Raw genomic sequence first — 17,872 nt, forward strand, 5'->3', positions numbered from 1 at the left:
AAGAAACACCAACAAGAATGTTAGAATCATTAGCTATAGTTGCACCAACACCACTTATCAAATGTTCATCGATCAAAATCTGAAACTCAGGAATACTCAAATAACAACAATAGTCATGAAGAAAGATAACTTGTGGAGCACCAAATCACGAACCATCTAAAATGAAGATACACAAGACCATCCCAAACAATATCCCAAAATCTCAGTTCAAGATATGATCACACCGAAATATACCGGAGGAAATATTGAACTCTGCAAAACAGTGATCAACAAAACAAAACTGCAAAACCGGATCATAAGATTTTCCCAATCCATAAACACCAGAGAAAATCACAAGAATATGTTGACATCAATGACAACAACATATCCTAGTAGCAACAATGATCAACATATCCAATAGTAAGTTGATATGAGTCTATGTATATTTATTTGGAGATGAGTGATTGTTTATTTATTTACTATGTATTTTTTTTTTATTAATGTTTATTTTATTTTATTTATTTACCATTTGATTTGTTGTTTCATTAAAGTTTAATTATTATTTATTGTTTATTATAAACATTATTGTTATTTATTGTTTATTAACTTATATTTTAATTGAGTTTTATTAAATGTTGATTATTGGATTTTATATTTATTTTAATGTTGCCTTTTTGGATTTTCCATTATTATCATTTATTTATGGTTATTTATTTATTTAATTGTTAATATTATTTAATTAAGGCATTGGTGTTTTATTAATGATTATTTAATTTATGTGGCGGTCTATTATTTGTTGGAAAATAAATAAAATTATTATTTGTGAATAATATTTTATTCATGGATAATATTATTATCCTTGGTTATTATTTGTTGTGGGGTATTGATTTAATATTTATCGTGGGGGTGTGTAAACTATTATTTAATTTATTGTCTTTCTACCCCCCAACCCCATTCTTTGGTTAATTTGGTTTATTATAAAACTACCCACCCTTTTATCTAATCGGTCAAATGGGGGAGGTAGGTAAATAATATTTATTTATTTAATACCTTCCTCAAACTTTGTAAAGGGTTGGTATAACATATCTATATTTTTGGGAATATTTTTATTGGTGTTTTTAATAAAGTTTTGGGTTTGATTTTTGGGTATTTTTATGATTTCCTATGCATTCATGGGAGGTTGGCTTCCGAGATAATTCACAGATTTCTGGAGGATTTGGCTTTGGTTTTGGATTGTGATTGGAGCTTGCTAGTTTTTGCAGGTTCTTCATCAATTTTTCATTGCCTTGCTTTGTTTCTAGGTTGGATCTGAATGCTTATTTCCCAATTTTGGTTTTCAGGAAAGATTGTCTACAAGTGTATGCCAAAAGATTGTTTTGGGAAATTTTGGGAGTGATTTCAATACTGGATTATTCATTTGATTAAAAGAAATGATTTAGGAAAGCTTGCATCTAAATCTAGAATTCTGATTTTTTGCAGTGCTAGGAAATGGGTGTTTGGAAATGTGATTTTGTGGCTATAATATTCTTGTAAATGATTTATGTAATGTTATTTGTGTTGTGGAGGCTTGTATTTCCCTTGTATATCCTATTTTAGGTTCTCATAGTGTTTGGAGTCCTTATGTTATGATCTGCATTTGTACGGTAGTTTCTGCGACACATTTTTGTGCATGTATTCGCCGAATGTAATCGAATTCTTGGATTTATGACCACATTGAGCTTGTGTAAACCCTATTCTTCTTCTATGTTGGTCTCTTATGTGTTTTGGGTCAGTTTCAAACCTTGATAGCGCTTCTGCCCAAATCTGGCATGTTTGTTTGCATACTTTTTTTCATTTTCCAAATGTTGCAACCTAGTTACAAAAGCACTAAAACAAGTGAAAAAAGAGCCACTCTAGAATCAATAGCGTCAAAGTAGGACAAAAGCAAAAAAATAGTATCTGATGTCATGGAAATGGGGACAAGGCAATAACAAAGTTCAATGTTAATAAGTTAGTGTCAACCATTAAACCAAAACAAAGAACTAAAAACCATTCCAAACATATCAAAAGAGATTTCAAAAAGCATGAAAGAAGTTTAACAAAATAAAAGAAAGGAGAAGAGCCTCCCTAAGTGCTTCCATGATGCCTTTTGATGCTTCTCCCTTGTTTCTCCCCTCTCCAAGTCTCAAATGAGTGTAGCTCTCAGCTTTTAGCACTAGCCATGGATGCCATATGCAAATTCAAGATGGTTGGATGTGATAAACAAATGCTATGCAAGTGTAGATAGTGATTCTATGAAAAAGCTCTATGCTAATACCAGTATAGAAACAACACTCTAATGCTTCCTTCTTTTCTTGAGGATAAGGGTTCTATTTATAGAAGAAAAGGAGAAATAAAGGGTTGAGATTGAGCAATCTTAAAAAGGGTTAGGATTGAAAGATATTCAATCCAAGTGAGACTTTCAACCCAATCCCATGTTGACAAGTGTCACCATGAGGAGGCTTGAGAGGAGAGATAAGGAGCATTAAATGCTTGAGGGGACATGATGGTTACCCTGGGGGGTTGGGTTAGGGTTAGGTTAATGGATATTCCTTTTATCCAAGGGATAAATGAATGTGCAAGGGTTAAATGGTTACCTTAGTCAAAGAAATAAATGCTTTGAAGAGACCCATGAGTCAAAAGGATGGTTAAGTTAGAGGAAAGTCTCTAACCGAAGGTAAAAGGTGAGTTAACCATAAATGGTTATGTAAGAGCCTTTAATGGTTTGGAAGACTTTAGAGGTTAACCATTTGAAGACATAAAGCCTTTAATTGTCATTGAAGACTTTGGAGGTTTTTGAGAAGTGACTTCCTTTTATTTAGGAATGTGACAATGATTAGGATAGGATTAGGCTAATTAGAAGGAGTTAGAAGAATCTAGAAGGGATTTAGGCATGCAAGTGGATTTTGTAGGAGAATACAAGTGGGAGGAATTTTGGGATTTTCAATTGAAATAAAATCATTTATTTCAATTAAATGGTGTAATTTGCATTGATTGATGGTTAAATAATCAAAAAAATACTAAATATTCATTTAATTAAGTGGACAGATTTATGTGACTACAGTATCAACACATTTTTTGTTAGGGTTTTGACTTCTCAGTTGACTTTTATTGATGGTTTTTGACTCTAGAGGCTATGTACTATCATTTTTGGTGACTTTTGGCATTGTTCTATTCATTTTTTTATGAATGTGAATCTATTTTGGCTCTGGAAACTAGTTTTGCACTTGTTTGTTGAGGTATTGTTATGTTGCTCCAACAAGTTGAGTGTATCCTTGTTCTTGAGGAGGTTTATGTGCAACTCCAGCGAGATGATATGTTGTGCCTCATTGTGAAGGAGTATTCTATGTTGTTGGATTCATGTATTTCCCTTGATTATGTGTATTTGAAATTCTTGAGGTTATCTTTATTTTTGCATTATGAGCTTATGACTTGATTACTTGATGTTTAGCCTTTGTGGAATGATGATGGTTATCTTTTGTGCTGATGGATTTATGATCCTTCTTATGTATTATATGTTGAGCTTAATGTTGTTATTATGGTGTTTCTTGTTATGTTATACCTTGGGGTTATGGTCCATGGTTGGGAGAGTGGGCTCTTGCATGTGTAGGACCAGTGTCATGAGCATTAGATATCTAGGAAGGGGGTCTAGACCTATGGAACCACATGAAGAGTTTATGTTGTAATTTCAATTGATAACAATAATAATAATTGATTAGTGGGTTTGGGTAACTAGTAATTCACCTAATCAAGGTAAAGAATATGTTGTTGTATGCCCTAATTGGACAGACCCAGGGAGATGGTTCTGGGATCTTAGATTGGGAAGACCGTTGGAGAGGTAACCTGATCTCCCTTGTGTGACTCCAAGGTGGAGATGGATGCCACATGAGGCTAGCATGTGATGAAACTCTACCCCACATGTGTCCATAATCCATATGCCTTGATGTGTTGATTATGCGTCTAGAGGTTTGGTTGCTTTGATTCAGCCTTGTGTTGGGATTGGATGTTGCATATTTATTTTGGAGTCTTGTGAAGTCATGTTGTATCCTTTGATTTTCAGGTGTCAACTTAGGTCTTGAGTGTGGGTTGGAACCTTATGTCATCTCCTAGCACGGGGGGTGGTTCCTACTTGGTTCCACATGGTCGGGGTGGTTTGATGCCTTCTACCAATGGGATATTCGTCTTTGGATGTTAGCATGCGTGGACATGGATTTATATTATCTTATCATGTGAATGGATTTTTAGATCATATTCTATGTAGTTATAATTGATATCATGTGGTATGAAGGATGGCAATGTAAAGAAGACTATGCAATCAGTTGATTGAGAATATGTATAATAGGGCTTGTAGTAGGACGATTTCAAAGTGAAATGCATTGAGTGAGATTGTTGTAAATGGATATTATGTATGAGTTTGTATAGAGATATGCTAATGGTTAAATGGTTATTCTGCCTGTGTAATATGTTACTATGGTTATGTTCATGTTGATCCATATATATTCTTGCAATAGTTATTGATGCATTGATGTATAATGGTTGTTATAATGCCCTAATAAATGTTGAGATAGCGTAGTAGTGAAGAAAAATTATCTCCATTTGTTAGTAGATTATGATTTATTTATCTAGGGTATTTTGGTAAGAATTACACTAAGGCCAAGAAAGAAAGATAATTCACCAATCATTGACATCTCAAATTGCTTCTACAAATCTTTTACATGCATTATCTTTTCTTCCAAAGATGATATCATCAACATATATAACTACTATCAACAAAATGTCATCCTCAATTATGAAATAAATATTGCTATCAGTTGTACCTTTAATGTAGTCGTGTTGTAGTAGATACTTGTCCAACCTAGCATACCAAGCCATATAGGCTTGCTTGAGACCATATAATGACTTTTTCAATCTGCATACCATGTCTGAATCTTTTTCCAATTGAAATCCATCAAGTTGTTCTATGTAGACTTCTTCTTCTAGTTCTCCATTTTAAAAAGATGAGTTGACATCCATCTGGTATACCTTGAAGTTCTTGTGAGAAGCAAAATCTAATAACATTCTTATTACCTCCATTCGAGCCACTAGAGAAAAAGTCTCCTTAAAATCAATGCCTTCAACTTGAGAATAACCTTTACACACCAATCTAACCTTCTTCCTTGTCACTTTCCCTTCTTCATTCATTTTGTTCTTAAACACCCACTTGGTTCCAATGAAATTCTTCAATTTAATCAACTTGTTCTTCCATATCTTTTTGTTGGACATTGTTGCTGCTAGGATATGTTGTTGTCATTAATGTTAGCATATTTATGTGGTTTATTGCTTCGGTGCTTGCAGATTGGTTTATTGGGATCATGGCTCAGTATACGGAGTATTTCTAGTATCATTATATCTTTTTGTATTGGTTTTAGTGATCTGAAAGATTAATTGATCATATCATATGTTTGGTTTGTTGTTTGGTTAATTTGATCTATGCTTTGCAGAATTTGGTATTTCCTCCGGTATATTCTAGTGTGATTAGATCTTATGCTACAATTTTGGGAGAATTTTTTGGATGTTCATGTGTATCTACATTTTAGATGGTTCTTGGTGTTCCGCAAGCTATCTTTCTAGTCTGAGTTGTTGTTGTTTGAGTGTTCTTGAGTTTCAGATGTTGATTGATGAAGATTTGATAAGTGGTGTTGGTAGAGTTGTTACAAAAAATTCTAACATGTTTGTTGGTGTTTCCTAATTACTTCCTATTTTTTTTGGTGGTCTACATTGACTCTTGTGCGCATTCTGGATTATTTTGTTGATCCAGTGATATTCTTCGTGTTATGCGATATTCTTGGTGGTGTAGCGTGTTGTGGTTGATCTTGGCAGGATTTCTAGTGATAATGTGTGTTTGGAGATTTGATTTAGGTTCATGCTATGTCATGTATATCGTAATATTGGTCTGGTGGTCGATCTTTGCATCATGTGATGTAATTTTGTAATTGTGAGATGAGGGTTTAGTTGACCTTGTTGCCAAGGTTGATGATTTGTATAAATAGATGGTAGTCATGTAATTTGAGTATCAGTGTAGTGTCTACATTATCAGAGAGTGGTATATATGGTTCTTAATCAAATTCATCCTTTGGTGCAATGTATTAAGCAAATATTATTCCAGGGCAAAGAAATGTGCTTAACCAGAACTATCATCAAGTATAAGGAGATGTTGTATTTGCAGTTCAAATAATCCAGATTGTAGTCCGATCATTATTGTAAGGTATTTAACCTTCCGTAAGGGTTGTATCCTTTTGGGTCATCCTATTTTGAGCAGTGAGATATAGGTAGTGTGCTTGAATGCATGTGAATTCCCCTTTGTAATATTTACACATACTACTATAGAGTATCATCTTATTGTGGGTAGGTTCCCACCGTGGTTTTTCCCTTAACTAGGGTTTTCATGTCAAAATCTTGGTGTTGTGTGTTGTGCTATGAATTTTATTATCTTTGTTGTTACTGTAGTTTATCAGATTTGCACTTAAGGTTAAGTTTGATAATCCAGTGAAAACCGATTCAACCCCCCCCTCTCAGTTTTCCTTCATTGTTGTTGCCAACACTTTCATCCATCCTTCCTCCTTGCATGCATTAGAAAAAAGTTTTAGGATCCATTTTTTATAGAAGGTAAATATTTACCTATTCACTTCCCTTGGCAAGTCTCATCAAGGTTTGTACACCTTCATTCTTATTGCCAATGATCTAATCTTTAAAGTGATTCTTTTGAACATACCGTAGCATCATAAATTGTATACCCTTAATTGGGTGGTACAATTCCATGCTTAGGCTAGCACTCCTTTTGGAATTGACTTTAGAATCACAAACCTTGCATCCCTAAAAATTTGGAAAAAAAGTCGACCAGACCATGGCACGGCCTCTTAGTCCCTACTTTTTCTCCCCAAATTTTGGGGAGCATGTTTTGGTGGTATTTTTATGTTTATATCCAAATGATTGTGAAACTATATTTATTCTAGGTTGGTCTATGATCAAAAACAAAGTTAAGGTTTCACACATATAGCCTTATTTCTCCTCATTTGAGGGATCCATCTAGAAGCAATTGAAGGAACCTCTTATGAAGTGAAAGTACAGGTTATGTGAAGTCTTCAATCAAAAAAGCAAGCATCTATCAAGTCTACATCAACTATTTTTGTCATCAATAGGAGCTTTGAGGATATTGAAAAATAATAGGAGATCATCGATTGTTGATTGGCTTGTACCTCTCCCTTAGGGTTTGGTATGGTGTCATGTTATTTTCATGTCTTTGTATGAGCTTCATAACATTAATTTTCAGATTTACATTCATGCTTTAGATCCATTATTGTATTTGTGATTTGAAGCATTTACATTTATGTTTACACTCATTTAGGGTTTACTCTCCAAAGCATATGGTAGAACTCTAGATTTACTTTCTTGTTCATCTAGGATCTTGCACACACATTTTCATTACATTATGAGCTATTTGTGGAGGTGGAAATCACCAAAACAAGGGGTTTGACTAACGCAAAATGCCATATAGCCACCTAGACACCATTTTTCAAGTTGCAGGTGCAGGTACATGAATCTGATGGATGCACAACATTCAAAAGGAATAGATCACATAGGTGCAGACTCCAGGACAGAGAAAGGTCTCAGTTTTTTGAGACCAAGGTGCCATGCCTTGGTCCTTTGGGTTTCTGAGCTTCTTTTGGTAGTTCCACAGTGCAGACTTTCAGGGTCTAGATTCTAGAAGTACAATAGGGTACAATATCAAGGACCAAGGCATGGTGCCCTGGTCCTGCATAGTCAACATCAAATTTCAATGATAGGTGCACATTTGAATTCCCCTTCCTTCTTTGTATTTAGTATCTCAGTTTCAGATCTGTAAATTTCAGTGTTTTCAGTTTACATTCACATCTTTGTTTATCTCCTAGCATAGTTGATCATTATATTACATTTTGCACATCTCCTCTTTGTAGTAGCAAAGGAATAGAAACCCTAAAGATATTCCTTGAGCCTCTCTTCCAAGAAGTAGTTAAAGTGAATCATCTCCTTAGGCTCTTTCGTATTCCAATGTGTACATGAGAGTGGGATTAGGTCTTAGTTTACTTGATTCCATTTTCCTCCTACACACATACCTTGTGAGAGTCTTGTAGGTCTTTGTTTATTCCATTTCCTCTATTTTTTTTTCTTCTTCTTTAGTATAGGAAATAGTATCAACTCCACAATTCTCTGGTACTAGTGTAATCTGATCCCAATCTTAATCTACCTTAACATTTTCACTTTCAACTATCTTTCAAAGTCCTTTGTTGAAACATTTGTAGACCTTGCTTCTTATTGAATAACCAAGAAATATTCCTCCAACAGATCTTGAACCAAACTTTTCAAGATCATCTTCATCTCTTCTATATAAAATTTGCTTCCAAAGTTTTTGAAATACTTGAAAATTGCAGGTCTTTTATGCCAAAGCTCATAAGGGGTCTTTGAATGATTAAAACTCACATTTACTTTATTAAGAATATAGACTATAGTATGCACAACTTTCTTCCAATAAACATTTGATGCAGGAGCATCCTCAGTCAATGAGCAATCTTGCATCAACCAAAAATATTTCCTTTTAGTTTTTCCTAGACAAATTCAGTGTTTTAGTTTCTGTGCTCTTCTGGTAGCTGGTTTCTTTTCATTACGGATCAGATTTTTAGGTCTCTAGGTGTGTTCTTATGCTTAATTCCATATTCTCAGTCCATTTGGATTCTTTTCCAGTGAGACGTTGCTTCCGATTTGACTATTCTGGTTCTCGGAGTAGTTTTTGAGCTTAACAACTAATTGTTGATTTATTCTTGTGCAGAGTGATCTCTTGGCATGTGGATCTATTTGGGGTCTTACTCAATGATCCTGAGTCCTTGGTTGTTCTTTTCTAGAGGAATTTCCTTTCATTATTGGGGCTGACCTATTTACACATTTTATTTTCCCGTCTTGGTAAATGTAATCTTTTGTAACCGACCCAGATATATTCTAGAGGGTATAAATGGTGTTATATGAGATCCTTAGGAGGCAGTTAGAGGTTTATGAGTTCCTAGTTACTGTTTGTGTGAAAAGTGGACCTGTATTTGTATCTAGAATACACAACACTTCAATTAAGTCATTAGATGCATGGTTAGTAAATCAATAATCAATGAATGATAAACCATTACAAAGTGACCCATTGCCTTCTAGTAGATGCGAGTTTAGATTACTCTCAGATTTCTAAGCTATCCAGTGACTAGACAACACCTAAATGAAGGATTTTTAAATCTATATGAGCATGAATATGAGCTAAATGGATGCAAGATTTAAGCTAGATATGCAAGATTAATCTAACATGATTAAGCAATATATGAATATTTAAGCTAAATGATTTAAACAATATGAAGTAACTTAATATGCAATATCTCAATGCAAATTCTCAATGAACCTAGAGCAAAAACAACATAATAACAATATATTCTCCAAGATTTTTGAATGAGAGATGAGAGCCTGAATTTATAGAAAATTCAGAAAGAAACCAAAGGCTGAGATCAAATGATGATGAGCAGTCGATATATTCCAAGAGGAAGCACAATCCAGGTGAATCGATGTGATTGGATGCTTTTCTCAGTTTTAAAGGTAATTGAACTAAAATTAAGATAAAATCAGGAAAAATAATAATTTATTCTCTATTTCATTCAATTTTAATATTTAATTGTTTTAATTGTTTTCTTTGAGATTATTTATCAATTTTTAATTTGTTTTTCAAGATTATCTCCAATTGATTTCTTTTCTTAATTTTTAATTCTTTTTTTGTCCATTAATTCCTTTCTTGATTTATTTCTTTTTTTGAAGATTTATGGCAATTTTTATTTATTTTTCAAATTAATTCCTCTTTTCGATGATTTAATGGCAAATTGATTTATTTAATTAAATATGCTAGGATATTTAATAAAATAAATAAGATAATTGTTTTAAAATGATTTACTTGGACTGATCAATTAATTAAATAAATATTTAATTAATATTGGTTGATTAATTTGCCATGCGACATTTGATGATTAAAGAATTAATTGTGTGCTCAAGATTTATTTAATTGCCTTTGGTTAGGACCTTGGTGATGTTGTCAAGATTAAGGGCCCATGGTTTAGATGACCATTTTTAGGGTATTACATTTGCCCCTCTTTGAATTAATGTGCGAGCAACGCGTTGGTTCAAACAAAATTTGATGTCTAGGAGATACCAGTTTTGAACTTGATTGATCACGAACTAGATGAAAAGTGAGGTGTTTAGCTTGATTCGAAGCGACGAAGTTGAATGAAGTCTGACTAAAGAGATACCGATCCCGAACTTGATTGAACTTAGGAATGATAGAAAATAAAAGATACCGAACTTGAACTTGATTGATCAAGAAGCGAATCTTACTGATCTAGAACTTGATTGATCTAGACACTGTGAGTGAAGATAAAAATCGATCTTGAACTTGATTGATCAAGATACGATGAAGATAAACTGTCCAGCTTGATTCGATGCGATGAAACTGAACACCTTCTTAGATTGAGCATGTGATCAAAGATACTCTTTAAACCCTTGATTGAGTTTAAACGAATAATCAACTTGATGAAAAGTGATGAAACCGATTAACGTTAAGAGATTAATTCAGATAAAAGACAAATATCAGCTTGATATGAAGTGATGAAACTGATATGCCCCTAGCGATTGATTCGATTCAGATAATCAAGACATCTCAACTTGATATAAAGCGATGAGGTCTTGATTGGTTTTATTTAGTTGAAAAAGATTTTTTGCTCGACTTTCGATGAAGATTTGAAAATTTTCTTGATATTTAAAGATGTGAGGTCATAAGGTCATGAGTATGCCCCCTCAGGAGCGAAATCGAAAGATAATGAGGGTACATGATGATAGGCAATATTGAGCGATGATAATGATTTGAGCACAAATTGATTCAGAGGAATTTTTGAAAATTTTATGTTGATTGATAAGAAAGTGAGCACAAAGTTGATTTGTAGAAATTAAATTGAGATTCAATGTTGATTAATGAGAAATTGAGCATAAATTGAAGAAGAGAATGAGCAGTTGATGAAAGCGCTAAGTGGTCAACGTCATGAAATTTCAATTAGAGAATTGACGTCAGATTTTGATTTCGATCCCGAAAATGGACTCAGGACAGCCAATTTATGAGCTCTTGATTTGATTTCATCATACTTGTGTTGTTCTATATGCTTTATTCTATATGTATGCATATCTTTTCAGTATAGATGAATGAATGCAAATGGAATATGAATGTTTATTTTTGTTTCTTTTTATGCAAATAAATGAGGAGAATGAGTAACTAGTAATGCAAATGTTTATTTTTCTTCATGCAATAATATGAATGCAAATAAGTGTGAAATGAAATGTATGGATCTATGTAAGATGCTCATGTATGCAGCTAACATCTCAATACATAAGTACTTGATCAGAGAAATGATGATCAAAAAGAGACCACTTAACTGAGAAATGATGAAGCTTCCAACTCTCATTCAGAAGATAAAGAGATCATTGTTACCATACCGAAATTACTCTAAATTCACAAGATGCAAAATGAAATGTAAAATGAGATGCAAAATGAGATGCAATCCTAAACCTAGTCACTGGATTTTGAAAAGCTTAATTTTCATCATCGAGCATTTTACAAACATAGCAGGTAGATTAGATTTCCTTTCTTTTCATGTGCAATATTAATTATCTTGTCCGCAATGACCCTTTTTTTGTTCATATCATTGGACAGATTTCGCAGGGACCTAGATTGCATGATAAAGAAATTCCCTCAAAATAGACAAAGAAATGATGGTGACCTTCCTGTAGCATACAAATAAGCGGAGTCGAGGCATGTGTGGCGATTTCACCTTAATGTGAAGGCACTTATCATAGACACCCAACTGATTAGATGTTTTCATATCATCAGAATCATTCCTACAAATAGAAAACAAAGAAAATATTATACCCCCAATCCTTGCTCCTCTTAGTCAAGATAGACTTCCTCGAGTTACTCAGAGAGAATAATAATCAAAAACCAATATAAAAGACAACACACAAAGAAAATTTCATGCATATCTCAAACAGTTTAGTGATTGTTTTCAGTTTTGTTTTGCTTGTGTACTCAGTGATAAAACTCTTCAGTAGTTAGGAGATAGGTGAATGACTCGAAGTGGACGACCAGGTTTCACCAATGCAAAGATGACTTGGTTGATATTGCTTAGGACATGTAAATTGATCATTCGATTACCCTAAGACTAGGTCAATGATTGGTTTCAAGCCATGATGGTTTTAAAAGAACCAGGATGTCACAAAAGTGACTGAAACATATGTACAAACGAAAGAGATTATGCATGAAAGTGGGAAATGCCAATGTTGCCTTGATAGATGGAGCACTTGAGTACAAGAGGCGCCTGTCTACCAGGTTTTCATCTACTTGGCAAAGATCCCCTTTTTTTTAGGAATTATTCTAATTTTTAGGATTTCTTTAAGACTTTTTCTAATTTTTAGGATTTTGTTCAAGACTTTTTATGATTTTTAGAATTTTCTCAAGACATTTTAGGATTTTTAGGATTTTTTTTAATGTTTGCCCCTAGTGTCTAGCAAGGCAAAAGGGATTTTGAGTACATGAATGGATAAGTGAATGTTGGTGCACGATTTCAAGGACTATCTCACAATGTTAATCCAACACAGGGACCAGATATAGCAATGTACAACAAGGATTTTAGTAATGTAAAGCAAGGATATAGTGTAGTGAAGCAAGGATATAGCGTAACGAAGCCATATGGTCCAAAGATGTGGCCATGTCAAGAGGTTTGTGGAAAGCATGTTTATGCATTTTGTCCATAGTGTTGATCAAGATCAAGGGATAGATTTGGATAGGGGACAAATAGGATAATCAAGATCAAAGGTGGTAATGAAGGATGTAAGCAAGCAATAGATAGGAGCTAAAGGGTCTGGATCAAGTGTAATAGATAGGACACATGAATCCTACAAGGATCTTAACCTTGTCAAGATCAAAGGTGGAAAAGGGATATGAATGTAGATAAGAGCGAAAGATGGATAATGGAGGATGAAGGATAATAAATGGATGTTCATGGATGGAACTTGGCCCCAATGTAAATTGAAAAAGGATACTGAATTACGTATGATGCTTGTTTGCCAATTTTTCATCATGGTACTTGCCCAAGGCGCCACAAGAAGTGGTTTTCACTCATGGACAAATTTATTTCTCTTTACTTTTTTTTCACTTTTTCATCATTTTTTTTTCTTTTGGAAGATAATGGAGGCATGATAGGGGATGGAAGAAGGACCCCAAAATCTCGTTGCTTTGGATGGTACCCTTAGAATATGAGTTGCAATAGACCATGGCTATGAAGGTATGCTCAAAGATGTTGATAGGATAATGAAATGAAACTAGGGCAAGGATTTATGCAAAGGATTGGATAAGAGGGATGGAAGGGTGAAAAAGAGGTGTTGGATAATGGATGGGATGTTGGAAGAATTGTGTATGGATAGATGGAAATGCTGGAAATATCAACATTGGCACACGCCTTGAGGGATGGTGGACATATGGAAGAGAAGTGAATCTCATATTTTGGGATTTGGATGGAGGAAAGGTTACAGATTTTGGGGCATAAGAACCCAAAATGGATGAAGGAGGTGATGGAGGAATAGACTCGGAAGGTTTGGATGGAGGAACAACAATTTTGGATGTCAATTTTGATTTTTCTTTAGAATGTTGTGCTTCAAGCAGTTGCTTAGGGATCCATATGGTTTTTGATTTTTCATGCTTTTGTAGTTCCTTAGAGTGCATTGCTTGTACAAGTGCCTTAGGAACCCATATAACTTTTGACTTTTCTTCTTTCTTTGTGGGCCTTTGTGGCATTTTGTATTTTTCTTTTTCTTTTTGGATCATATTTTTCTTTGTTTTGACATGTTGATTAGATGGGACATGTTGATCCTTGAATACATGTGGATTACTTGATTTATGACTTTTATGCTTGGCATCCAAATTGCTTGGAGGGGGAAAATAATGTATGAATGGATAGGAATGATATGGAGGTATTTTAGATGGATGGAAGGTACTTGAAGAGTTGTTCCTTTGTTGATCTTGCATAAGGGATGAAGGGATATAGGGACCTAGAATGGATGGAAGCGATGATGGGGAAAGCATATATTTGGTTTTAACTAGAGAAATGTAGGATTTATGAGAGATACCAACATCTTGAGAGTGAGAAATGTAGCCAATATAATCAAGATTTTCTTTTATAGCAGGGGGTTCTAATATATCATGTTCATGAATGTCTAACCCTTTTCTTTGATAATGCATGCTTTGAAAGATGTTTTTAACAAAGGGTTTCTTCTTACTTTTGATGCTAAAGGCAAGTCCATTTTGAGGTGGAGGTGGCTTGCAAGGTATGATAGGATCATGAAGTGAACATGGAGGATTATGAAAAGAGGTGAAGGGATACTTTGATCTAGACATGGAAGAGGACCATTGGATAGAGTAGGAAGGGTGTTTGACTCTTCATTTTGAATATGATCAACTGAAAAGGTGGAAGAGTCATCATCATCTTGCTTAGGAAGTGGATTAGGAATGGGATTTGGAAGCATTATTTTCTCTTGAGATGGAAAGGGGTCATCTTGGAAGAAATGGAAAGGTATAAGGGGATCATCATAGGATTCTAGTGAAATAGGATCTTTTTCAATCATTAGATGGGCTTGCGGAGTTTTGGTGTCTTGATCTTGATTTATGATAGGACTCGTTTCTTCATTTTTCAAATTATCCTCTTGACATGGAGTCACTTCTAAGGAAGAGGTAGGATTGTGCATAGGCATAGGGGATTCTTGGAAGGTCTCCATATTTTGGCATGATAGGGAAGCATTTTGAGTGGGACTCTCTAGAGTGGGTACGTTTGGAATTGGAGTGAATGATGGCATAGGATCTGGGATTTTTAAATCTTTAGAGGAAATTGTATCAAGATTGGGATTAACTTGGATTTCCATAGGAGATAGCCCTTGAGGGTCAATATGAAAAGTTTCATAATTAGGATCATTATTTGAGGAATATGGTATGGATTGTTGCTAAGAAGTTTTAGGAGATGAAGGCATCATGGAAGGTATGAATGCCACATATGGAGCCTTGCTAGATATAGGTTCATGATTTTGATCATGCTTAGAAGTAGTTCCTTCTTTTCCTTTAGGTGAGCCATTAGGATCTTCAATTTCAATGACACCATTATCAATGAGATATTGAATCTTATGTTTTAATTCCATACACATTGAAGTCTTATGTTTGTTATGCCTATGATATGCACAGTAACTACTCAAAACTGCACATCCCCATGTGGTCTTTTTAGGCAATATGATAAGATTGTTCTTAAGAAGCTCTTCCAAAGCTGACTCAATAGATTGCCCCAAAGGTGTAAACTGTCTATCTAGGGAATAGATGTCTTTTTGTCTTGGTGAAGGTGTTTTGTGATCTTGTATGAGATTTGGTCTTTGATTGTCAATTATTTGTTGGTATTCGATTGTCAAATCACATAATCGTTTTAGCATTCCTTGAAGCTTCTCACACTTGATATCATGCATTTGTTTTTCAAATGGAGTCATTGATTTATTTTGTTGGATTTTCATGTCATATATTTCTTCCTTGATATCTTGAAGCATTTGAGCCAAGGTAGCCATGGGAATTGGAGCTAAGGTATCCATGAGATTCTTACTTTTGTCAAAAAAATTTAGAAGAGCTTCTAGTTTGAACATGCATTTACAACTGACGGGACCGAGAGCTAGATGTGTTGCAGAAGTCAAGATCAAATTGTAGCTAGTAGTTCATTTAACGTAGTGATTGAGAGAAGTTACTAAGATCTAGTCTGATTTCAGGAATGATCTATCCTGTGTAAGATGTTATCTAAGTTAAGAGATGATCGACAAAATCGTGCAACGCAACAGAAGGGGTACACTATCAAGGTTGTTTATGCTCAGGAGGATGATAACCAGTTTTAGGCTTGCTATAGACTGTTTTAAGCAGGTTTGACTGTTCTGGACTGGCAAAATCAGAGACTCGTATGACAAGATTTCTAAGATCGTATGACAGTATAACAGCTTTAGGATAATAACAATTATGTTTCGTATGAGTTGTTGCCTAGTACCGTACAACAAATGGCATGTCTCGAACGACAAAGGATTCAGTGAAGTTCTATCTCATACGACATAGGATTTAGCTTTAAACAACAGATTGATGGGTCTCATACGACAGAGGATTAATCTCAAATGACAAATTAGAAGACTCGTACAACACAGGATATGGTGCAAGATGACAAATGATCAGGTGTGTATGATTGTTAATGGGATAGAGACAAAAATTCTAAGTTTTTCAATAGCTGAGTATGACAACTAAGTATGACCAATTCTGAGGTGGACTGATTTTTGACCAGGATAGACTAGTTTTGACACGGATAGAGTTTTATCACTGAGTTGTTGATTTTCTTTCTCCAGTTTTAGTATTCCTGTTTTAGTTTAAGGTATGAAAACACAAAAAACACGCAATATGAATGGTAACTCCAATCACAGCATGCAAACCCTATGGAAGTTGGCTTAGAGAAGAAAACCTTTGCTTGTTGACTTAGGTACACACCCAATAGCTAATCAGAATACGACCACTGAGTCTCACGCAATGGATTCTCAATGTTGTATTATCTAACTCCAAATGCTAATGGGGGCACGATATGGCAAGTGTCTTGGGAGAGTTACTATCTCTCTTGCACAAAGATTATCAACCTTTCGAAGGTGAATCGGGTAGCTTCTAATCTTATAGTTCTTAGTCAGGAATTTTGTTTTAAATTATCCCTTAAAGTCATGCAAGCATGATTGAGGCCTATAGCCCAACAAGGTACCGAAACAAGTTGTAGTCACATAAACGTGATTGAGACCGTGGGGCCCTACAAAATGCTCCATATGAGAGATCTCAAAGAGAAAACTCAAATAATCCCATCCTCTGAGACTTTAATCATCAGAGGCCTATTTATTATAGTGAGTTGGAATTCTCAGGTCCACCTGTACTCACTTGGGTCGTTCTCGCAGGGTGATTACTTTTTCCCACTGTGGCAGGCCTGCTAAAGGTACACAAATCTAGATTTCTGATTATCTGTAAAAGACAAGAGCATACTCTCCTACCTCTCAGATTTTTCTAAAAACACAAAAGATAGATTTTTTCTTTAACCAGATAGCAATTTAAGTGCCTAAAAATTAATTTAAAGAATACATGATGTTTGGTCGATTCTCTTTAGGCAACTTGTAAACCAACACATCAATAGTCATGTTGTTTTTTTATTCTTTGATAGGCATATGTTTGATTGATAAATTCTTTGTCAAATGGACCTGCAAATGCTAAAAGCCCAAAATTAGTTGTCAAAATAGCATAAAAAAATCATCAAAAAAAAATTCTAGCATGCAAACTGTAAATTAAACTAATCTAACAAGAATTTCCATTTTTATGACTATCCTAGTTATGACAGTTTGGATAGTACTGCACTCTGTCATTTATAACTTTTTAACTAGAGATAATTCAAAAAATCTCTTCGATAGAAATATGGAAAACTTGGTTTTACAGAACATATTACAATTTTGTGTAGATCCAACAGTTCAATAAAAATTTATGCCCTCCGAACAGAGACCATTTTTGACTGTCACAGAAGAATAAGTAAAATGATAGTACTGCACTCTGTCATTTCTAACTTTCAAACCATAAATTGTTAGGAAAATCTCTTTAGCAAAACTCTAGAAAACTTGATTTTAAACAACATATCAAAAATTGGTTGAGAACCGATGGTTG

The sequence above is a fragment of the Cryptomeria japonica genome, chromosome 10, assembly GCF_030272615.1.
Source record: "Cryptomeria japonica chromosome 10, Sugi_1.0, whole genome shotgun sequence".
Classification (NCBI taxonomy): domain Eukaryota; kingdom Viridiplantae; phylum Streptophyta; class Pinopsida; order Cupressales; family Cupressaceae; genus Cryptomeria; species Cryptomeria japonica.